At 43.2% G+C, this 24,348-nt stretch overlaps 1 protein-coding gene across 19 annotated transcripts in view; it reads right to left on the bottom strand.

The window, feature by feature from the left end:
- Positions 1 to 24,348, bottom strand: part of TRERF1 (transcriptional regulating factor 1) — a 76,520-nt gene that overhangs the window by 34,655 nt on the left and 17,517 nt on the right. The window contains exon 2 of one of the 19 annotated variants that reach the window (XM_083432955.1): positions 8,883 to 8,981. The exons of the other annotated variants lie outside the window; for them this stretch is intronic. The gene's annotated coding sequence lies outside the window, so the exon portion shown is untranslated. The remainder of the gene's footprint in view (positions 1 to 8,882; positions 8,982 to 24,348) is intronic. 19 annotated transcript variants of the gene reach the window in all.

The raw sequence follows: 24,348 nt of genomic DNA, 5'->3' as shown, positions 1-24,348 counted from the left end.
TTTATTTTTATGTATTTTCATTTAATGAATACAGATGAGTTCAGATTGTCTTTTGGCTTATGTGCCACCTTCCCCTTCATAATATCTAGGCCAATCTCATTACATAGTGTGTTTCTCCACCACTACCATCAACATTAGTGATATGGAGCAAAATCCCCACCATTGTGTGTTCTGGATGCTGAGGAATGGCAAAACCAAGCAGGATGCTAAATACAGTGGTGCCCCGCAAGACGAATGCCTTGCAAGACGGAAAACCCGCAAGACGAAAGGGTTTTCCGTTTTCAGAGGCGCTTCACAAGACGAATTTCCCTATGAGCTTGCTTCGCAAGACGAAAATTTTTGAGTTTTTTTTCCGCTCCCCAACCCCTTTTTCTGAAGCGCTAAGCTGCTAATAGCCTTTTAGCAGCTAAACCGCTAATCCCTTAAGCCTTAAAAAGCCGTTAATAGCCCTTAAACTGCCAATAGTGCCAATAGCGCTAATCCGCTAATGGGCTTGCTTCGCAAGACGAAAAAACCGCAAGACAAAAAGACTCGCGGAACGGATTCTTTTCATCTTGCGAGGCACCACTGTACTGTCTTTGAATCCAACATGGGTGTTTTTTAAATGTAAAACAGCAGGTGCCGCGAGGAACTGATAGTTATTGGAACTGCAGCAGATGAGAATGGTGTTGTTGTTTTTAACAAAATAAAACATCTCCCCCTGCCCCACGCCCCTAGTCCTGACAAAAACTGCTCATCAAAAGTTGCCATTTGCCACTGACAATGGTGATGGATTTCCTCCCAATGCAAATAGCTGCTTCAGATGAGAGATTTTCGTCGGGACCATAGCCGGGGTCAAAAGGCTTAAACTCCTCCATCATTGTCAGGTGAGATCCCAATAATCACCAGCCCCATCCCTTACAAGTGGCTGGTTGTGAGCTTCCGGGGGGAACTGACTGACCATAGCTGGAAAGTAAGGTCATTGTTGTTTCTTTGCCCATGTAGCCCCGGGTGCATCTTGCAATCTGTCTTAGAGCTGGTGGGGCTAATCTAATTGTGTCCTCATAACTCTTTCTGCATCCTGTAGATTGTTGTATAAACTGTCGGCTTTGAGCTAACATCATCACACCTAGTTTCTTCTCCCCTGATGGAAGAGTTCTGGTCAAATCAAAAGCTTCTGATTTTGAGACATTTTGGCTGGTCCTAATAAAGCCATGTGGTTTTTGGATTCTACGTGCACTTCCTGTGGACCAACAATGCCACCTACATTTTTTGTAGGCTAAGGCTGCAATCATAATCACACTTATTAAGGAATAAGCCTCACTGAATACTGCAGAACTTACTTCTAAGCGAACTGGTACTTGTCCTTTTGCTCTGATCCATCAAGTCCATTTTGATGTTCTTATATTCCATTGTTATTTCTAACCATAAGGTGAGAGAACATACCATCTTGTCAAATGAACATTTGCTTAATAGACTCCTTAAACGTGCCATGCTTCATAGTCCAATTATAAATCTGATAAACAACACATAAATCTGTGAAGCAACTCCTGTTTTCAGAAATCTCAATTACTCTGAGGCAATTTGTTCTTTGTAGCATTTTATGTTGTATTCATATGCCCCAAAACGATTCATCTAAGGCACACACAAAAAGCAATTAAATTAAGGTCGTGAGCCTAAGTACACATCGTAAGGAAATAAGGACACCAATAAGGACTTATTGGAAAGAATGACATCAATTGGCCTTATACCCAAGTAGATGCCTTAAGGAACGGTATATAAAATAAATAAAAAAGTAATAAACAATGATAGTTTCACACATTCAAAGGGTAATGCAACCACTATCCAGACTTACAAGTTCCAAAGAATCTTTATAATATATGTTCCTTTACTGTGATGGAAATACATTAACATTGAGGCAAAGCACTGTTATATTTCATTGTACTAGGCCAGCTTCACACATAGTTTACCCACAGTAAACTATGGGTAGGCAAACTAAGGCCCGGTGGCTGGATCTGGTCCAATCGCCTCCTAAACCCGGCCCGCGGATGGTCCGGGAATCAGCGTGTTTTTACATGAGTAGAATGTGTCCTTTTATTTAAAATGCATCTCTGGGTTATTTGTGGGGCATAGGAATCCTTTCTTCTTCTTTTTTTCAAAATATAGTCTGGCTCCCCACAAGGTCTGAGGGACAGTGGACCGGCCCCCTGCTGAAAAAGTTTGCTGACCCCTGCTTTAAACCATACTTAAACTAATGTTTGAAGGTGAATGCACAATGTGCCGGTTCACACAGCTGAAATCACATGCACTGCCCCTCCCTTGTTCCCACTGCCCTGCTACATCCCCATTCTCCCCAGCTGTAACCAAAAAGCTTATGCCATAATAAATTTGTTAGTCTTTAAAGTGCCACAAGGGCTCGGTATTGTTTCTGCTGCAAGACACTAACCCAGCCATCCCTCTGGAAAGTTTTGTAACTAGATTCCAATATCCAAAAGCCACACACACACACACACACACACACACACACACACACTTCCATCAGATATCACAGATGCAATATGTAAGCATCTGCAACAGTCTTGTTTAAAATACATGCCTCTGGAAAAGAACTGGATCTCTGTTTATGCATACTTTATTAAGAAAATGCCCAAATAAAACCAGGTTTCCTATAGGAAAAGGGGCTTTATCAGCCTACTCAAATTGCGGCATCGTGGTTAAACTAAGTGTCACACTTCCTACAGGCAAGAAAGGTACCCCTGCCCGTACAGGCCAGTCGTGTCCGACTCTAGGGTTGTGCGCCCATCTCACTTAAGAGGCTGGGGGCCAGCGCTGTCCAGAGACACTTCCGGGTCACGTGGCCAGCGTGACGAAGCTGCTCTGTCAAGCCAGCACCAGCGCAGCACACGGAAACGCTGTTTACCTTCCCGCTATAAAGCGGTACCTATTTATCTACTTGCACTTAGGGGTGCTTTCGAACTGCTGGGCAGGAGCTGGGACTGAAAGACGGGAGCTCACCCCGCCGCGGGGATTCGAACCGCCGACCACACGACCAGCAAGTCCTAGGCACTGAGGTTTCACCCACAGCGCCACCCGCGCGCATCCCTCCGTTCCGGAGCCCCATTCGTATCTAGAAGCAAACGTAACTAGCGACGACACGTCTGCACATGCACGCGTCGCTTTTCGCCGCTTCTGCACATGACGTCATTTTGAGCATCTGCGCATGCGCAAGCAGCGAAACCCGGAAGTAGCATGCTCTGTTACTACTGGGTTGCCACAGAGCGCAACTCGAACGCACTCAACCCGAAGCACATTCAACCCGAGATATGACTGTATAGTTAAAGACCTGGGAGTATTAAAAGAAATAACTTATTCTGGCCACAAGTGATTCAAGCACATACCATATCTGGTGCAGACTAGGTCCCCTGAAAACCCAACTGTACGCTTTCATACACAGAGTTCATTGCTATGTTTTGTTCTGTTTTGAAAGGCATTCTATTGGAGGAGTTAGTGGGCAGACAAAGGGCATTTCTGCCTATGTCCCAGTTTTCAGAGTTTGAAATTGCATCTGTCATAAAAAAAATAGCTTCATTATCAGATCTGCAGGCATCCTGGCACAGAAGCGGAGAAGGCCGTTTAAAAATAACAATCCTGGTGCACAATTCTTAAGGTCTAAAGCCAAGCAATTTCTGTAACGTTTTCCTGGAAAGAAGGCACGCTAAGAGGGCACGCACATTTTCCCCACCATCAGTTTAATGCTGCAATTAGAAAATGTCTATACTGCTGATATCTGGAAGGCTGCCTTCTTCATTACAAACCTGCCTAGGTTTTAAGATCTTCACAAGATGCCCTTCTTTATATCCTGCCAACATGTGATGCACGTTGTGGACAGACAAGAGGAAGCGCCTTCCTAGTAGATGAAAATCCCAGTGCTTTTCTGCTCAAATCCTGCTGGCTGGCTTGCCATAGGCAACTTGTTCAGCCACTGTGAGTAGAGGATGCTGGACTAGATGGGCCACCGGTCTGATCCAGCACGCTCTTGTTATGCTCTCACATTCCCTAGGCTCTAAAACAGGGATGAGAAACCTCTCCATTCTGAAGTGAATTCCCTTGGGAGTCTTGTTCCTCGGGGAACAGCGAAGATACCATGCTGAGGAAAAGGAGCCCATTTCTTGGCACACACATCCTGCACTGCCAGCTGCTTTCTCAGTGAGAAAGCCAAGAGAGCCAGCAGTGCAGGAAGGGAGCAACTGCTTCCTGCTCAGCCCCACATCTTCCACTGCCCTGGGTCTCTCAGTATTTTCAATGCCATGTAAATGACCATTTGAAATATACTCAGAGTCAATATATTTAGCTCATAGTGGTGAGGAGGAATGGAAGTTTCCCCAAATTATCTGCTTTATATACATTATTTACACAATGGGTCACACGTGATTGGCTAATTCCAGAATGCTCCTGTAGGCCAATCAGGTTGTGGATTCACTTCCATCTGGAGCTGGATTGGGTGGCTCCTGCAGACCAATCATACTGCTGCATTGTTCTAGGACCAATCAGACTGCTGCATTCTGAGTCCTATTGTTCTAGGACCAATCAGACTGCTGCAGTTTGGATCCTATTGTTCTAGGACCAATCAGACTGCTGCATTTTGGATCCTATTCAACTCAGTACACAACACCATTGATGCTGGGATGGTCACGAAGGGAGCGCAACACGGCCAGTGTGTCAGAAAGGAACAAAGGGGTGTGGCCTGCTGATTCTGCCTACAGGCAGAAGGTTCCTAATTCATGCTCCAGAACCTGCTCACTAGGTAAGTCCATCTAGACCAGCCTTTCTCAACCTGTGTGTCGCCAGATGTTATTGAACTACAACTCCCATCACCCCCAGCCAGCAAGGCCAGAGCTCAGGGATGATGGGAGTTGTAGTCCAGCAACATCTGGAAACCCACAGGTTGAGAACTGCTGATTGAGACTGTCTAACGTTGTCAGGCTTCCTGTTCCAAACTTCCTGTATGGAAAGGCTTTTTGGGCTACTAAGCGATTTGTTTCCTCTGTTGCTCATTTTCAGTTGACTGCTTTTTTCTTCTTAATGCTCTGTCTATTTTCATCTGTTCTTGTTTTCCAAATCTGATTTTACTCTGCAACTATTTAGCTTTGTCGTTTGCCATCTTGGATGTTTAATGTGAAAACCAACCTGACACTCTCACCAGTCGGTCTTGCCTTGATAACCATATTGCTATTTCACCTTCCAGCCGCATAGAAGCAACAAGTGGCTTATAACCACTCAACAAGTCTGTGAGGTAGGTGGCTCAAGTGTGATGTCAAAGGTCAGCAGGAAAGTTCATCACAAGTAGAAATTTGATATTTGATCTCAATATGCAACCTACCAAGCTACTACTGTTTAAGCTGCCTGTTGGGGTCACACACAAAAAAGATGATTGTTGAGCATCCCTAAATCATAATATAGAGATCGGGAACCTGTTGCCCTTCAGAAGTTGCTGGACTGCCAACTCCCAGCAGCCCCAGTCAGCATGGCCAGCAGTCAGGAATGGTGGGAGCCGCTACTCAACCAGAAAAAATATTACAGTAGTACCTCAGGTTACAGACGCTTCAGGTTACAGACTCTGCTAACCGAGAAATAGTACGCTGGGTTAAGAACTTCGCTTCAGGATGAGAACAGAAGTTGTGCAGTGGTATTCACAGAGTTCTTAATGGGCTTTTCTGGCAATAGTCAAATTAGGTAGGCTGCTGTTATCCCCATTTTACAAATGGAGAACTGAGGCTGATAAAATTATGACCCCTTGAAGAGCGAGTGCCAGGGCCATGTCCACATACAACATTATAACCCACCTGCATCACCTTGTCCAGGTGCTGAATTGCTGGCAGGCATAGGTTGTATGGAGGTGTGTCTCCCCACGGGGGGGGGGGGTTCATATTTGACCACTGCAATTTATGCAACCATGGAAGGCCTTTTAAAGATGCCCCAATGAGACAAATCCCAAGAGACATGACGAGAGGCTGCTACATGCAACGCCGCAAGATCCCAGCCAGATCTGAAGCCCAATTTTGGGAAGACAGGGTGGGGAGAAGCATCTGAACCACTATAACAGCTTTTCTACATGGAACAACACACACACAGAAGCCACTCCAAATTGCTCCCTCCAATGGATGCCATCACACATCAGACGGTTCACGTGCAGCTGTTCATCACACTAATTGGGCTATTTTCTCCGTGTCGTGAGATTGGAGGCGCGGGAATGTGGTGTGGAGAAAATAATCAGATCCACATGGCGCTTCAACTGCAATTAGTTATGAACAGGCTTAAGGTCTTAATTAATGAATTAATCAGATTGAAAATGTGTATTTTTAGTTGAGGCTGTACCCTGCCAAATGCTCCATGATTAGAGAACAGGCATAAACAATCTGTGTGCATCCTGTGATCTTGGCAACATCTTTTTAAATGCTGTTCCAAGTGATAAATTATTTGTCTGAATTGTTTAGCAAAAGAACTGATGTTGCCATCATTACATATCCTCAAAATGGCCCCTGCCATAATTTGTCTGTGTTGTTTTAGCTAGGAGGCTGTTGCTGTCATTAAATATGCTCAAAATGGCCCACATCAGAAAGAGATCATAGTATCTCTTCTACATTTTTATTATTATTCAAACATAGTGGTCAGGCCCTTAGGTTATGATCCAGCAGAGAGTTCTGGAGTGTTTACTCACCAATGATTTCACTGGGATATACTGGATTCTGGCACATGGATTAATTCAGGCTTGTGAAGTGTCTATTTACCTGGTCACTAGTAAAGAAAGCTTTACAAAAACTGCTTCCAGGCCACAATTGACTAACGAGTAATTTGTTTGCACAGTTGAGTTAAAAACTGGAGCTTCTTGCTTGCTTACTCAAAGATGTTCATAAAAAAAAAAAAAAAAGATTTCCCTTGCAAGGATTCTTCAACAGATCTTTTTATGATTTATATGTAAATTTTTCAGTTTCATTGTGTATTTTTTATGTTTTATTTATTCTTTATGACTATTTTTGTTATGCTGTAATTATGTATTTTTTCATGTTGCGAACCTCCTTGAGCATGGTGTTAAACTGTGGAAAAGTGGCACACAGATAAAACAATGTGTATGCATTGCATGTGTGTATGTATGTGGAAGGCCCACTCGAGTAACATTGGCCTTGGCTTCAATTACTGCACCTAAGGTAGTTCACAACTGTTCTGATGCAACAACATGAAACATAAGCTCATGACTAAAAATGAGCAATGCAATTCTAGATGCATCTACTCAGAACCATGTCCACTAGTTTCAGTGGAACTTAGACCCAGCAAAACAATTATAGGGGTTGTACCTCCAAACACCAAAACATACACCAGCGTGTTTCTTCTCCTGCAAGCCTTGTGCACCGATTTCTAGCCTTTGACGATGCCACCTAGGTTGTAGTATGTGTGTGCCTTTGCATCAAGGCATTCTGAGCTCACAATGCAAGCTGTTGCTTTCTGCTTAGGACTAGGTGAAACAGTTTCCCAGCAAGCCATCAAACATGGCTGGTGGCCTCTGTGTGGTTAGCAGGTCACAAATTTCACAGGCACGGTCTACTTCAATCCTACAACAAGTTTTGCCACATATCCGATAAGGACCCACTTTGTGCAGTGATCTGACGTGGCTCCTCAGGGTAGCAACAAATAAATACTCTTAAATTAAATAAATAAAATTACCAAGGCACAAATGCCAATTAATACAAGAGGAAACTGGTTCTCTGGTGCCATGGCAACCATAACAACATTGTGAATGTGCGCGTACACACACACACACACACACACACAGTCCTTGCGTATGGATTATAAACTCACTATGAGTTGTTAATGCATTACGGACTTTATCAAGCCCTGAAAAAGAACATCTTCAGTAGCATGAACAAAACCACTGCAACCGATGTGAGGAGCTGCCACACACAAAACGTCACATCCCATGGAGGTATAGTCATATGAATGTATGAGAAACAGCTACCATCATACATAAAGTAGCTGAAGATTACCCATAGCTGCTAGTTAAGTACCAAAAGGATGAGGAAGGTATGGCCCTGCAGATGTTGGGAGTACAATTCACATCATCCCTGACCCCTTGTCATGGTGGCTTGAAGCTGATGGAAGTTACAGTCCACAACATCTGGAGGACCACAGGTTCCCCATCTCTAACTTAAGATCTTTACTGAAGACCCGACTCTGAACAAATGCTCCCAACTTCATAGACATTTGGGTTAGAGACTCTTTTGTGGCAGTGCCACACAGGGCCCAGCCCAAGATGTTTTGATGCCGGAGGCAGCAAATCCACACAAACACCGAAGTCATGGGTCAAATGAAAGAAAAACCAAATTTGCTAAACCTTTATGGGTCACTAAAAATCTCTGCAGCTGACAGATTCTACAGTGGTACCTTGGTTCTCAAACTTAATCCGTTCCCGGAAGTCCTTTCCAAAACCAAAGCGTTCCAAAACTAAGGCACGATTTCCCATAGAAAGTAATGCAAAATGCATCGATCCATTCCAGACTTTAAAAAAAAAACCCCTAAAACAGCAATTTAACATGAATTTTACTATCTATTGAGACCATTGATCCATAAAATGAAAGCAATAAACAATTCACTGCAGTCACACAATCAATCAGTAGCTGAACTGGGTCCCACACAGTCACAAAAACAAAACAAAAATAGCCGCAAAAACAAAAACACAAAATAATTAGTAAAAACAGACAGACCTCAGTGTAACACTCAAAACGGAAGTGTGGCACTCAAATAATCAGCGTAACATTCAAAGCAGAAGTGTGGCACTCAAATCGGAAGCGTAACATTCAAATCAGAGCACATTCGGCTTCCAAAAATACTTTGCAAACTGGAACACTTACTTCCGGGTTTTCAGTGTTTGGGTTCCAAGTTGTTTGAGTTCCAAGGCATTTGAGAACCAAGGTACCACTACAGCTGGTTTCATCCTTTGCCATCAAGCACTCAAGAAAAAAAGGGGGAAATAGCCACTATGATCCAGTATTCAGCGTATCCAGTATTTTAAGAGAGTAAAGGGTAACTTAGGGAAGATGTTTCTTCAGATCACTTTAAGTTATAATAATAATTTATTATTTGTACCCCGCCCATCTGGCTGGGTTTCCCCAGCCACTCTAGGCGGCTTCCATAGAAACAAAAAATACAATAAAATATCACAGATTAAAAACTTCCCTGAACAGGGCTGCCTTAAGATGTCTTCTAAATGTCAGGTAGTTATTTATTGCTTTGACATCTACTGGGAGGGCGTTCCACAGGGCGGGCGCCACTACCGAGAAGGCCCTCTACCTGGTTCCCTGTAGCTTTGCTTCTCGCAATGAGGGAACCGCCAGAAGGCCCTCGGAGCTGGACCTCAGTGTCCGGGCAGAACGATGGGGGTGGAGACGCTCCTTCAGGTATACTGGGCCGAGGCCGTTTAGGGCTTTAAAGGTCAACACCAGCACTTTGAATTGTGCTGGGAAACGTACTGGGAGCCAATGTAGGTCTTTCAAGACCGATGTTATGTGGTCTCGGCGGCCGCCCCCAGTCACCAGTCTAGCTGCCGCGTTCTGGATTAGTTGTAGTTTCCGAGTCACCTTCAAAGTTCTCTCTTTATTTCACTTTATTTGACAAAGTGCTAAGTGCACCACCCACAAAATAGTTGCTATGGTGGGGATCATGACATAACACAAGAACGACTGCCATGGGAAGCACAGCATAGCATAGAATTAGAGAGACAGCCACCTTTGACACCCTTATTCTTACCGTAGAAAGTCAGCAGTGTCCTGCTGGTCCTGATTGTGGAAATCACACAATCATGTTTCTCTCACACACACAAACATTGATATTCCTGCTTTCTAACTTGAAGCTTTCCTCAGTACCAGGAAAAATACACAAAACAAAATACCTTACTCTGAAATGACAGAAAACATTTATGAAGTACCTATACATGTTGCCCCATAACTTTCTCACTAGGACGTCTAGGGATCTACTTTTTAAAAAGAAAGGAAGTTCAGAGTCTGTTTTACAACCCCTGGCTTAAGTGACTGCAGAGTGATTGTGATCATGAAAAATCGACCCTCAGTTGGGGAAAAGTCTTGAGTAAGCAAACTTTGGGGAGATCTTCCAGATGAGACTTCTGAGACCTTGCCTGAATTTTTTAGAGGGTCCTATTCTTAAATTTCTCCTGTCCTTATAACAAGCTGTTATTCTGTAAATGGAGGCTGCCATAGGCTGTCATGCCACAAATTAAGAGACTTTCCGAAAATTCTGGAGAGACAGATGGATGAAGCACAAATCTAGGGGGGTTGTGAACCCATTTGCCCTACCCTGGTTACAGAGCTGGCGCCTTATGTTTCTGTCTCTTAGATAAAAGGCCATCTCATTCTGCCACCTTTCCACCTAGCTGGAATTTTTTTCTGCTGCCACTACTTTCTGGTGTGAATTGGTTTGTTTTTCCTTGTTTGAATTTAATCATGGTTTAAATTATTCTTTTTGTTGGTTTTTAACAACGTTGTTATGACCAGGTGCATGAAAAGCACGACTGCTTTTAAAAGAAATAATTAACACACACATATCTGAACACAAACACAACTAAAAAATGTTTTGGTACACATCTAACTACCTTAAATGTGAACCTGAGCAACAAACCTACTGAGGCATTCTGCAAGTCTTTAATTAAAAAAATGCAGTTCTGTAATCTCTGGAAAGCTGCAGCAAACATCTTGTAAATCAGAAAATGTAAATCAGAAAGTGAAATTTAGTATTTATTTTTTTTGTAAGCATAAAGAACATTCAGAAGTTACACCTACAGAAAATCACCTCCAGTAAATCACTAGCAATATACTTAGAATCCTGGTTCTAAAAGTTGTAATAAGCATGCATTGTAAGTAGTAAAAGAGTAAAGAACATAATAACAACACAGCTACCCCACTGGAAATTGGTGCAGTTCAGAACTTTTCCTCGGTAAGAAAATATTGGATGGTCAAAGAGCAGAGTTTTATGACTTGATGTGTCACCTTAAATCTCATTAATGATTAAATGGGCATAAATAATGGTTGTGGTTCCTGACAGTAAGCAATTTACAGCAGGCTACTTATAGTCCACAGAAGGTCATCTACTGTATAAAAACATTTCCACCAATCCACCTAGATCCCAATTATGGTATTTTATAGTACTATGGCGAGGCGACTTACACAACTTTGCCCACCAGCAGCCATAGAATCAGGTACTTGGAAATCACTCTGTTTTTGTTGACCCTGGAAGACAGTAAAACAGCCTCCCCCAGTCCAGATGTGGTTGTAATCCAATCCCCAGTATCTCTAGCCAGCATGATCATTGGTCAGGGATGATGGGAGTTGCAGTCCCACAAGATCTGAGAGACCACCATACATGGCTGGTGAACTGCATTCTGCTCAGAAGCTCACAAACTTAGCAGGCTTTATTTTATAAACCAATGCTTTTAGGAAAAAAAGCTGTTTCTGCTTGTACAGCAATCACATAATTTCCTTCCCTCCTCTTTTATCTCCAATTATCCTCCCAGGCATCTCAGCAACACACAATAGGCTGAGGCTGGAATAACTAGTAACAAACCATGCACCGACAGATGTCGCATTCCAGGATCTGATCCTTGCTTCATATCCTAGTTTGGAGGGAGCTCTTAAACCAGTTTCCCGATTCAGACATCTTGGGAAACTGATTTCAGAAACCAAGACAGCCATTGCTAAAGGTGGGTGCATGAGGAGAGGATGGAGTAAAACACACAGGGAAGAAGTATGTGGGCGCCAGCTCACTGCTGGTCCGGTAAACCATGGTTCATCAGGCTGGGATTATTACATCTGGAAACAATGATTTGCTCATAGCGGACCACGAAATTTCATTGCTATGGAGAGATCTAAATAGCCTAGGGGGAGTTGGGTTTTCTTTGCAGGGAATTGGGGGGTGGGGGTGGAAGGAAACAACTCACTGGCGGAGGAAGAGGAGTGTGGGGGAAGCACACCAGCCCCAGCAGCACAATCCCGGTGGGGTGCCATCGCAGCTGCCCCTCCCCCCCCCCTGTGCTGGGGGACAAACATCAGCCCCGCCCCTGCCTGCTCTCCACCCCCTGGTGCTGGAGCATGAAGCTCCGCCACTGAAACAACTGCCCTGAGACCTGCGGGCAAAGGGCAGTACAGTGGTACCTCTAGTTACGAACTTAATTCATTCCGGAGGTCTGTTCTTAACCTGAAACTGTTCTTAACCTGAAACTATTCTTAACTAGAGGCGTGCTTTCGCTAATGGGACCCCTTGCTGCTGCCGCTGCGCCGCCGGCACACGATTTCCGTTCTCATCCGGGGCAAAGTTCTCAACTCGAGGTAACTCTTCCAGATTAGCTGTTATGTACTAACCTTGGATCCTAGAACAATAGGCAAGTAGGATCCTAGAATGCAACAACTGATTGGCTTGCAGGAGAAGACCAATCAGGCTCCAGGAGGGAAGCAGAATCAGCCAATCAGACGGGACTCATTGTGTAAATAATATATATAAAAGCCTGAGGTTTGGGGGGGCAATTCAATAACTGTTTTACAAGCTGCAATAAAGAGCATGAAATCACTACAGACTCCAAGTATATTTCATTAGCGGAGTCTGTAACCTGAGGCGTTTGTAACTCGAGGTATCACTGTATACAAATTTAATAAATAATAAGAAATAGAGTGACAGAAAAGAACGTGGGGCAAGGCACACTTTTCCACCATTCCCACTCCCCAGGACTTTACATCTCCGAATTGGAAGCAGGGGTGCTCATATCCAATACTGCTCCAAAACTCTGGAAAGAGGTTTTTAAAAGGCATGGAAGAACAGAAAGGGTTTTGCACTGAGATCAGGTTTAAAGGCCGAAAATTATTGGGGGCAAATACCACTACACTGCCAGCCTATTCTCTAAACCAATGTTTTGCTCTGCTCTGAACATACGAAGAAGAGCAGGAGCATATAAGAGTTCCAGAAAGTCTAGATATATCCCTGACCCAGCCAAGACATATTCATTTTGCTTCAGCTTTCTGGCATCAGTTTACACAGCCAGCCTTCATTTCAATCAGCAGAGCCTGGTCACAATCCTATGATTCCATGGCCTGTCCATCTCCTCCTGTCTATGCCTGGAGCAGGGTGGCATGCATGTTCTGTAGTGAACATGGGACAACGTATATGCTTTGCTTCCTCAGATGTCCTGGAGGTCCAAGGAGCTCTACACATCTGTCTCAAAGCAATACAGGTGTAATGCGAGCCCATGAAGGCTTTCAGATTATTTTTTAAAGCATTGTCATTGCTGGCTTGCATAATACATTTAAATGTATGCAAATTTTTTAATTGTCTGCTGCCTAGCATTAAAGTCGAGCTAAAAATAGAGGTATTCAATTAAAGGAAGGAAAATAATGTCAGGGCAGTCAACTTCTAACAATATTTCAATTCCCCGAGTGCCAATAATTTTAGGGTGCTTCCACATTAGATTGTTACTGCGGAACTGTTCCGCTTTTGTGAAACTGCTTTTTGCAGGGCCTCTTATACAATGTTGTTGTTGTCCTTATTGTTATGGTATTTGTACTCTGCCCACCTTACTTGGTTGCCCCAGCCACTCTGGGCAGCTTCCAGCAAATATAAAAACATAATAAAACATCCAATTGTCATTATCAAATTAGGGAGGTTTGTAGCAGAGGCTCTACTTGGCCATATCCCTTGCGCAACAGCTAAGAGGAATGGGAGACACAAGGTGGCAGCTGCAGCAGAGATCAGATCCGTCAGCACCACACAGGTGTATAGCTACTGACTGGCCTGGTGTATACCTGGATGATACATTGACATCGATGGGCTGTTGTAGGATGCTGTAAGTTATTTAGCAGCAGTGCATCTGCAAGGTGCTGATGCATCCCATACCTGCCTCAGATGCTGCCTTGAATCTCCTTCCAGGTATGAGGAAGCAGTGGCCTTTCTAATTTTGCTGGACCACAACTCACATTAGCCCCAGTTAGTGTGGCCAATGGTTGGGGATGATGGAGACTGGAGTGCAGAAATATTCGGAGGGCCACAGGTTCCCTATCGCTGCAGTGAGGGAATGAGACCTCTCCTCCCTCAGTGCCCACTCAGGGCTTGTACACACTTCCACTTGTCCCACCGATTTCCCCTGGGGAAACCCGCTCTGTAACAGTTGAATTGGAGCAAACATCTATCAGGTTTTCAGTGGATTGACGTTTGCTCCCACAAGAGGTAGTGGACTCTCTTTCCTTTGAGGTTTTTTCGGATGGCCATCTGTCATGCATGCTTTAGCTGAGATTCCTGCATTGCAGGGGGTTGGACTACATGACCTGTGGGGTCCCTTCCAACTCTAAGATTCTATGTTTCTATGATCAACAAAATAAATAGGGATGAAAAAGGGTCTATGAGTTGCCGCATTGGCTATTAGGACTCAAATCCGATCATTTTGTGCATTACCCTCTGACAATCATTTTGGGATCTCATGTTATCTTTCCTTTCACGGGTTAAATATTGACTACCAGAAAGAACACAAAACATGCCAAGGAGTTATTGTAAACAAGTTTGTTTCATTTCAGTAAAAATATAGTTGCAATTTTGAAAAAAAACTAATCCCAATTTGTAACCCTCCCTCTCAGAGGACAGTCCTTGAAACACAAATTTAAACATTTCAAAGTCATGCATTTAGACTGTTCACACGCTTTTAGTTCCAGGGAACACCCTCAATTTACGGTCTGATTCAGCAAATTGCACTGAACAAACAAAGCAGCTGGTAGACAAATATTTGGGCAAAATGCTTGAAGATATAGCTGATTCGTGTTAAGGAGTCAATCACTGTAATTTGAGAAAATAAATGAAAACGTAAAAATAAAAGAAACAAAGGAGCACAACCTACATTTGCGTTTAAAAACAAAAAGTTAATGAGACACAGGAAAATATGGTGACAGAATACATATTAAAGATATGCAGTCCCTCTATAGCCTTTGGATTTTATTTTGCAGTGGTGCCCCGCAAGATGAATGCCTCGCAAGACGGAAAACCTGCTAGACGAAAGGGTTTTCCGTTTTGGAGGTGCTTCGCAAAACGAATTTGCTATGGGCTTGCTTCGCCAGACGAAAATGTCTTGCGATTCCTGGGGGTTTTTTCCCCCTCCCCCCCTTTTCCCCAAGCCCCTAAGCCGCTTAAGAGCTGTTCGCTAAGCCGCTTAACAGCTGATCTAAGCCGCTAATAGCCTTTTAGCAGCTAATCCGCTAATCCCTTAAGCCTTTAATAGCCGCTAATAGCCGCTAAACTGCTAATAGCACTAATCCGCTAATGGGCTTGCTTCGCAAGACGAAAAAAACTGCAAGACGAAGAGACTCGCGGAACGGATTCTTTTCGTCTTGCGAGGCACCACTGTATTTTTACAATACAGCAACGGGTTAACCCTTCCTTCCTTCCATCATGAACCTATCTGTGTACTTTAAGGCACTTTGAAAGTTCAGTGAAGCCCCCCTAACATAGGATGGGGATTGGAGGGGATTTTCTCCTGTGAGCATCGTTAAGTTACCCTAAATTGGGATTCAAGCCTGATTCTGGAAGAATCCTCCACCCTTTCTATATTCACATACCACCCATTGTTTTGTCAGCCACCAGTACATTATAAAGAATACCAATCTAGAATATCCAAACCTTTCAGGAGCAAAGGCCAGTTTCCACAAATAGAATCAGCTCTCTATGCCTGGCCTAACATAAACCATCAAAACACATAGGATTAATATTTTAAGATTCACGTTTTATAAAACAAAAGGCTGCTGAGTCAGCAGGCGAGTTGATCTGAAAATGCAGAAAGAGTCGCCGGAGAGGAAGTATTGTTTGGTAACGAATAAAAACAAAGAGCGTAGCAGCTTCAGTCGAAGGCTCGAAGAACATCACATGAAGCTAGAGAATTGGGACTTGGCTCCATTTGACTAAAGCTTCAGAAAGTAGTTCTCATTGAAAGCAATGTTGTTTTCAATATGATAGCCGTTTTATGGCAGCTTCTCCTAACTTGACACTATCTAGTTGTTGCTGGACTACAACTCCCATCAGCCCCACCCTTTGTGCAGCCAGTGGTGAGGGAGAATAGGAGGCACAGTGCAACAACAGCTGGACAATACCAGGGTCTCCACCCCGGTGTATATAAAACCCCTGCTTCCTGGGTTCCCTCTCATTGTCACAGACTAGCACAGGAGTGAGAAACTCCTCTATGTGGCCCCTGATAATCTCCCTCATTAGTCACAGGCTTCTTGGGTGCTTTTGCCGAGTAAAACCTCAGCGCCCAGGACTTGCCGATCGCCAGGTTGGCGGTTCGAATCCCCGCAGTGGGGTGCGCTCCCATTGCTCGGTCCCAGCGCCTGCCAACCTAGCAGTTCGAAAGCATCCCCGGGTGCAAGTAGATAAATAGGGACCGCTTACTAGCGGGAAGGTAAACGGCGTTTCCGTGTACTGCGCTGGCTCGCCAGATGCAGCTTGTCACGCTGGCCATGTGCCCCGGAAGTATCTCCAGACAGCGCTGGCCCCCGGCCTCTTAAGTGAGATGGGCGCACAACCCTAGAGTCGGACACGACTGGCCTGTACGGGCAGGGGTACCTTTACCTTTAATTAATGTGACCTTGTACTCTGGTGATTACTCTTGCTTGCCCAGATGGAGCCAGACAGGAGTGTTTAAGGGTCTTGTCTATAAAATAGCCTACTGTACAAATGTAAAATCTGCATTCACTGTTGTTCACAAGTGGTGTGTTGTCCCGGCCCACAAGGCCCTGATAAATACCCTTAGGCTGGATAATATTCTGCACCCGTGTTCTAGTGTAACTAAGAAAGGGAACCCTATGGCTACTGTTGTTGGTGAGGACTTAGTTCTTAGTGGCTCCCACTGGAGACGCTAAATTCGACGGGAGCTTGCAATCTGGGACATAGTTGAAATACCGTCCCCTTGCTCTCAGACACTGTTGATTTTCAGGCTCTTTCTAATTTTGCTTCTCTTCAAGCCCATCATAGCGACAGGAATTTTGCTAGTATTTACAGGATGAAAAGGATTTGTGGTATTCACACTGACCTGTTTTAACAACTAAATGACTTAATTTGCTTTGCCTCTGTAACTACACAGACCTCACATTTTTCATGTTAAAAACATGTATAATTCTATAAATACAGACAGATGGAAAACAGGCTTTAAGCCAGATACCCACTTCTGATTTGTTTTTTTTAACAAGGCCCAGTAAAATTTGTAGCCTATTAAATTATAAGGCAGTTCGAATGATGTGTAAAATGAGATTTATGCCTTGCTGAATAAATATTGCCGCATCCTAATTTAGAACTTGGCAAATCTAGATTCATGGGCTAAAATAAGAAGTGGGCACTTTGTCATTTCAAAGGAATAGTTGGAATTATTATATTCCTTGATTTCCCCGAACCCCTTTTTATTTACTCTGACAGCATCAGTTTATACAAGATTTCATCCTAAAACTCCTTTTTCCAGTAGCTTATGAACCTTGATTTCCCCGAACCCCTTTTTATTTACTCTGACAGCATTAGTTTATACAAGATTTCATCCTAAAACTCCTTTTTCCAGTAGCTTATGAACCAAAAGAAACCTGTCAATAATACTAGCTAGAATGGATGATAGTTATATACGGCACTCTGATTCTCCAGCGGTTTGACTTTACCCCTGGAGGCACACTCCATTGTCTTTCGAGACAGATGGATGCCAACAAAATAACACACACGGGCAACACTGAATACAACCCATAAAGCAGAAAATTAAGACTGATCCAGTGCCCCAGTCTTAAAAGGGGCGGGGGGGGGGGGAAATAAAGGACCCCTGACAGTTAAGTCCAGTCACGGCGCTCATCTTGCTTTACTGGGCGAGGGAGCCCACAGACAGTTTATCCAGGTCATGTGGCCAGCATGACTAAGCCACTTATTTATCTACTTGCACTTTGAAGTGCTTTCGAACTGCTAGGTTGGCAGGAGCTGGGACTGAGCAACGGGAGCTTACCCCATCGCAGGGATTCGAATCGCTGACCTTCTGATCGGGAAGCCCTAGGCTCAGTGGTTTAGACCACAGCGCCACCAGCGCCCCCTTTAAAAGGGTGAAGATTATGTACATGAAGCTCCTTGAATATTTAAAAGGGTGAAGATTACGCCAAATATTCAAGGAGCTTCATGTACATAAACATTGTCAGTACCCCTATAATGAACTGAACTAATATTAGTCCTGTCTTGTGGATGGAAGAATATGTGTTGAGAGAGAGGAGCTTTCCTAAAGTCACCTAGTTAATTCACTGTAAAATTTTATCTGGTGCCTGCCCAGTGCATGCCCTTAGGATTGCTTTAAATGTGACACTGGTCATGTTAAAAACCAAACACACCTGTCAAGTACATGGAATCACCACAGAAGCCATGCACGAACCAGGTTGCTAGCACTCACACATACAATATGAGTACACCAACAACATCTTATTAAAAATATTATAACTCATTTTCCGTTCAGCATAAGGGTAAAGGTAAAGGGACCCCTGATCAGTGCAACAAATAAAATGACCATGCGCGGGGGGGGGGGGGGGGGAAATCCAACACAACAAATTAAGGCAGCAAAAGCAATCTATAGCAGAGTGGATTAAACAATCAAGAATACAGCTCATAGAAATGCCTGGGCATTGTGTATTCGTAGGCCTGAGCCTCTTGACGTGCTAAGGTTATATGTTCATGCCCCACTGCCAGGTTCACGTGTGATGCAATGCACACTCAGCCCTAAGTTTTGTTCCTTTCAAACATGCCCAGCATCACCCTGAAACCAGACATCACCCGCTACACTAAACTAGCCATCTTTTTCCACAATATACGAATCATAGAGAAACCAAGTTGGTGAGTAAGCAATTTGGTGTGTTTGCTGGTGTACATTGCTGCAAACGAGAGAGAGAAAGAGAGGAGAGATTATGTAGAACAAAATGGCTCTTTGGGACCGAGAGTAAAACAGAGAGTCTTTCACCTTCAACATGCTGATACGAATCTGGATAGCTGTAGGTGGAGACTAGGCTGCAAGCACATTCTGTTTCATCACTTCTCATTTTCCTCACTGGCCTCAAAATAATCTTTTCGCATTTCCAATGCATGCATACTAACTCACTCTCACAACTGCAGACTTTGAGGTTTTAAACATTAAACAAGTGTGCAATATTTTACATTGCTTTTAACTCTACATTTAATAGCATACTTAACATATTTTATTGTTTTATGTGCTCTGTATTCTTATCATCTTCTCTACTGGTTACCGACAGATTTTATTTATACATACACACACACACACACACACAAATTTGTGCCTTCCAAAATCATTTTATGTCATCGAAAAGGGATTGTGCAGGGGTCAGAACAGGAAACAACATGTAAAAGCCACAGGTAACACATGCCTCCACATGTGAACGTCAACGGCAGAAGCTTCAGTCCTGGCGGCGAAACAAGAAAACTCCAGGTGTCTCTAACCAGCCCTCAGAAATCTTCCCAGGTCACAACTCTCACTGACTCCTGCCCACCTAAGTGGGTGACCCCAGTCACTCTAGGAAGCTTCCCACAAAATACAGAGGGGGGGGGGAATGGGGGGGATCAAATATTAAATGCTCCCCGAAACAGGAAAAACATATTCAAATATTTGAAGGACGGTTGTAAATTTGGTTTGTGTTGCTCTAGAGGGTACTTACCTGAACCAAAGTGTTGAAACAACAAAGGGGAGAAGGACTCAAGTCTAAACATTAGGAGGAGCTTCCTAGTGGTAATGGACAGAGAAACAGACTGCCTCAGAAGGCAGTGGATTGTCCCTCACTAGAAGTTTTTAAGTGGAGGCTGGATGGCTACCTATCAGCAATGCCGTAGTAGTCCTGAATCACCAGATGAGTTTTGAGACACTTTCCAGCATTTATTCCACCATGCTTCCACTGTGAGCTAGGCCCCACACCCTTTCCTTCAAATAATGAGAGTTGGGGAACTTGAAAGAGAAGGAGATGCTTACATTGAGTGCCAAGTTCATACATGTTTCCCCCTCTCCCGTTCCATGTTTTCCCCTCCCTTTGATTCCCAATAGCCTCTTTGGACATGGAAGGACACATTGATTTTTGGTGCAGTGCTGTTACACACAGTAGCAGTACTTCCTCTTATTTTCCTTGGGGTGCTGCAAGCTACAAGCCTTACTGAATTCAGCCTTACTTCTCCAATTCCTTTCCACAGAAAGTATATGCACACATTTAGAATTACTGTCAAGAACAACAACAAAAGCGACAAATCTTTATCATAACAGAAGCCAAATAGGTGCATCACAAAAAGCTTCCTGGAGTACCAGTCTTTTTTCTTTTTCTTTTAATTCATCCAATCACACAAAAAGAACTATCCTGTGTTTGTGTTTTCTTTGTTTAGAGTTTGTATTAAACCAGTCTCTCTTTTTAATATTTGATTAACCATTGTATTTCAATATTCTGCTGGAAGCCGCCCAGAGTGGCTGGGGAGTCCCAGCCAGATGGGTGGGGTATAAATAATAAAATCATTATTATTGGTAGTGGTAGTGGTAGTAGTAGTAGTTTTTATTATACCCTACCCTTACTCATACAGAGCCCAGGGCAGCTAACAACTTACAGTGTTAAGAAACTCAAGATATATAAGCTAGGTGCCAAATGGCTCTGTAAACCAGGTTTATAGTTGCCAAAACAGAAAATCTAGTTGCCATTTCCGCAGGCCAGACAGCTCCAAAGTCGTAAAAGTGCACTTTTAGTTCCATACACAAATAAGTACTTGAAGTGCCCAGGCCACAGAACAGATAAATGAAGAGAACCATTTGTAACAGGAGGGGGCCGCTTTCAACCCCAACCCCAGACCTAAGGTTCCCCACCTCTACCTTATAAATGACCCGATAAGCAATGGATTTTGATCTGGGATTTTCATATGCTGTTACGAAAAAGGTTTCGCACCGAAAGCCAGACACCTATCCCCTGCCTGTGCTCTCAGCTTACATATGTGTGGCCAAGTCAAAGAACCCAAATAGCACTTTCTATATTGCAGCTATGTAGAGGTTAAACAAACAGTAGCGCTACACGACTGCCGTGACTTTTCTTCTGCTCTCTTTTGTCTTCAAAATCTGTACATATCAAAGTACTTCCAATTTTGAGTCACTGTGGAGACAACACTTACAGTAAATTACTTCCCAGCATGCATCACTGTGTAGCTCAATCAAGCCATACGTCTGCCAAGCATCGTGAAGATTTACAGTAAGTGATGACCAATATTTACATCATTCGTTGTGAATATGCCAGAAGCTGAGACAAAAAAAAGTGTACTTCATTCACACCAAACTTAAGCGTGTCATCAAAGAAGCCCAGCTCCAAACTTCTGCCTTTTTACATTAAAACCAAAACTGTGCTCATTTCAGTAACTTACATAAAATTAAAGTCCATCCAAGCTACTAGAAATGTTACTGATTTTTAGCCCTTGTTCCACTGAAAAACAGAAGGTCTTATGGTCCACCAGAACAATATAACACCAGTCCTAAAGGATCTCCACTGGCTCCCAGTATGTTTCCGAGCACAATTCAAAGTGTTGGTGCTAACCTTTAAAGCCATAAATGGCCCTGGCCCAGTATACGTGAAGGAGCATCTCCACCCCCATCGTTCAGCCCAGACACTGAAGTCCTCCTCCGAGGATCTTCTGGCAGTTCCTTCACTGAGAGAAGTGAAGTTACAGGGAACCAAGAAGAGGGCATTCTCGGTAGTGGCAACCGCCCTGCTTAATGCCCTCCCATCAGAGGTCAAGGAGATAAATACCGTATTTTTTGCTCTATAAGACTCACTGTTTCCCTCCAAAAAAGTAAGGGGAAATGTGTGTGCATCTTATGGAGCGAATGCAGCCTGCGCAGCTATCCCAGAAGCCAGAACAGCAAGAGGAATTGCTGCTTTCACTGAGCTGTTCTTGCTTCTGCTGTTCTGGCTTCTTGCTGTTCTGGCTTCTGAGATTCAGAATATTTTTTTTTCTTGTTTTCCTCCTCCAAAAACTAGGTGCGTCTTGTGGTCTGGTGCGTCTTATAGAGTGAAATATACGGTAACTATACAACTTTTAGAAGGCGTCTGAAGGCAGCCCTGTATAGGAAAGTTTTCAATAGTGTTTTATTATGCTTCTATATTTGTTGGAAGCTGCCCAGAGTGGCTGGGGCAACCCAATGAGATGGGTGGGGTACAGGTAATAAATAAACTGCACCCTCTTGAGCACATGCTCAGTGGAAAACCTAGGACAGGAATATAAGAAACTGCCTTATACTGAGTCAGAGCACTGTACCATTTACAGGCTCTCTCCCAGTCCTAACTGGAGATGCTGGGGGTTGAAGTTGAGACCTTTAGCATGGAAGGCTTGTGATCTACCACCAAACTGTGGCCTGCTTGAGTTTCCCTGAGCAGGTTCATTGCTGCATAATGCATAAACTTGCCTTACGTTTCACGCCTTCTTTGAAAGCTCTGCAAGGCTCACGCAGCCCCGCAAGCTCCCATACTGATACCCGTCACATCCACTTCAACTGTTCTATAATAGTGGGTGCTCCTAAGCCATGAGTCTGCACTCTCAGATATTTCTGCTGTTCAAGAAAGGTCAGGTCATTTCACATATTTTGTTACACGAGGTTAAGAGTTTAGAGGATTGCTCAACATTTGTCAGGCACAAGAATGCTTGCTGCCCAGGACAGAGAAGGTTTGGTTTTCCTCTTCTAAGCGGAGCTTTGCTTTACAGCTAACCCAGGGCTTCTAATAGAAATAGTCTATGGCAAATGAATTAGCCAACTATTAAAGCATGCAGATACAGATTTGCATTCCACATTGCCTAAAATAAATTGCATGTGTTCTTTTGTTCTGTTTTTCATTTCTCTTGACTTAAAGGATTAGAACTGGAAGGCTCCCCAAAAGAATATAGAAATTTAATTTGACACGCAACAAAAGCTACTATGGTTAAGTGAGGCAAGAGGCTTACCGCTGACAATTGTACTTTTGCAAATTACAATGTGTGCGCATGCATAATTACAAAGTGGGTGATTTTTTCTCCAGATAAAGAAACCACAATTGTAATTATTTTCTTACATAACGGCAGATCTACAATATGAGGACCATCCTGAAACATTTTAGCCTGTGTCCGCAGAGCATCTTCTTCCCACATGCTGACTTAGCACTGCGGTACTATACTAAACCGAGAGTGGTAGAAAAGCGTACATTAAGGAAGGCACACAAACTATGTTCCTGTTTTGAATCATGCAGGTCGCACCTGCCCTGCTTGTGCTAGTCCCACGTCTACAACTCAATTTAGTAGAAGTTCACATGCGGCCTGTACACTGAATTAGAACACCCAGTGTTCAAAAACGCCCTCTGTCTGAAATTAACATCCCTAAGCTGGCGAGAATCATATCCAATGAAGAACATTTTCCAGAAATAAATATAAAAAAGATTTTGCAAAAGGTTTAAATCTTCTGAAGCTAGGAGAAGTAATTTCAAGAATGTAGAACAATATTCACACACACCAGGAAATATCTTCTTTAAACAGCAAACATTTTACAGTCGTTTTTAATATTGCCACATACCCAATAAAAGCAAATTAGAGCACAAAACCATACATTTTTCTACTATGCACCAAGTTAAAATATATAATCATTCTATAAACGAAGCATAGGAACAAACCAGGACACAAAATAAAATTGATAAAACATTTTAACAAACGTTTCACTTGTGCTTTGTCAAATGCAAGTAATAAGTTAAATATGTTCCCTGGACCTATCTTCAATGCACAAGTAGTCCAAAAGCAAAATATCTACTTGACAATCGTAGTTGTTTTTAATAAATCCTCAATAGCTTTTGTTCCTGCTAATTTCCTGTCTAGCCATCAACACAACTCCCACTCCTACCTTCTAGAAAACACAGCTTCTTCACAGCTCCTAATATTAAGGTTCCAAAAGCATAAGGTTTTTTTAAAAAAAAACATTAGCCACACAAACAGAAAATACTGCTGCTTTTTTATTATTTAAAGAAGCCTGTAAGCAGAATCATAGAACTAAGGAACAGAGAATTTGCATCACAATAAACAATAGAGAGTTTTGTCATTTGCAGCACAGCTGAAAATCTTTTTCCAGTGGCATAATATTGCAATCTGAACGGTAAGAAAATGTGCTATCCTGCAATGGAGCTGGGTGTGGGTGTGGGTGAGGGGGCTAGATCTACAGACATTGCGTTTATCATACAGGGAGGAAATGCCTGGAAAGACTGAAATTAATCCTTCCTTTGCCCATGCAGCCAACCTGCA

Source organism: Podarcis tiliguerta (genome assembly GCF_965153285.1).
Source record: "Podarcis tiliguerta genome assembly, chromosome: 3".
Lineage (NCBI taxonomy): Eukaryota > Metazoa > Chordata > Lepidosauria > Squamata > Lacertidae > Podarcis > Podarcis tiliguerta.
This window is presented reverse-complemented; position numbering and strand designations above follow the sequence as displayed.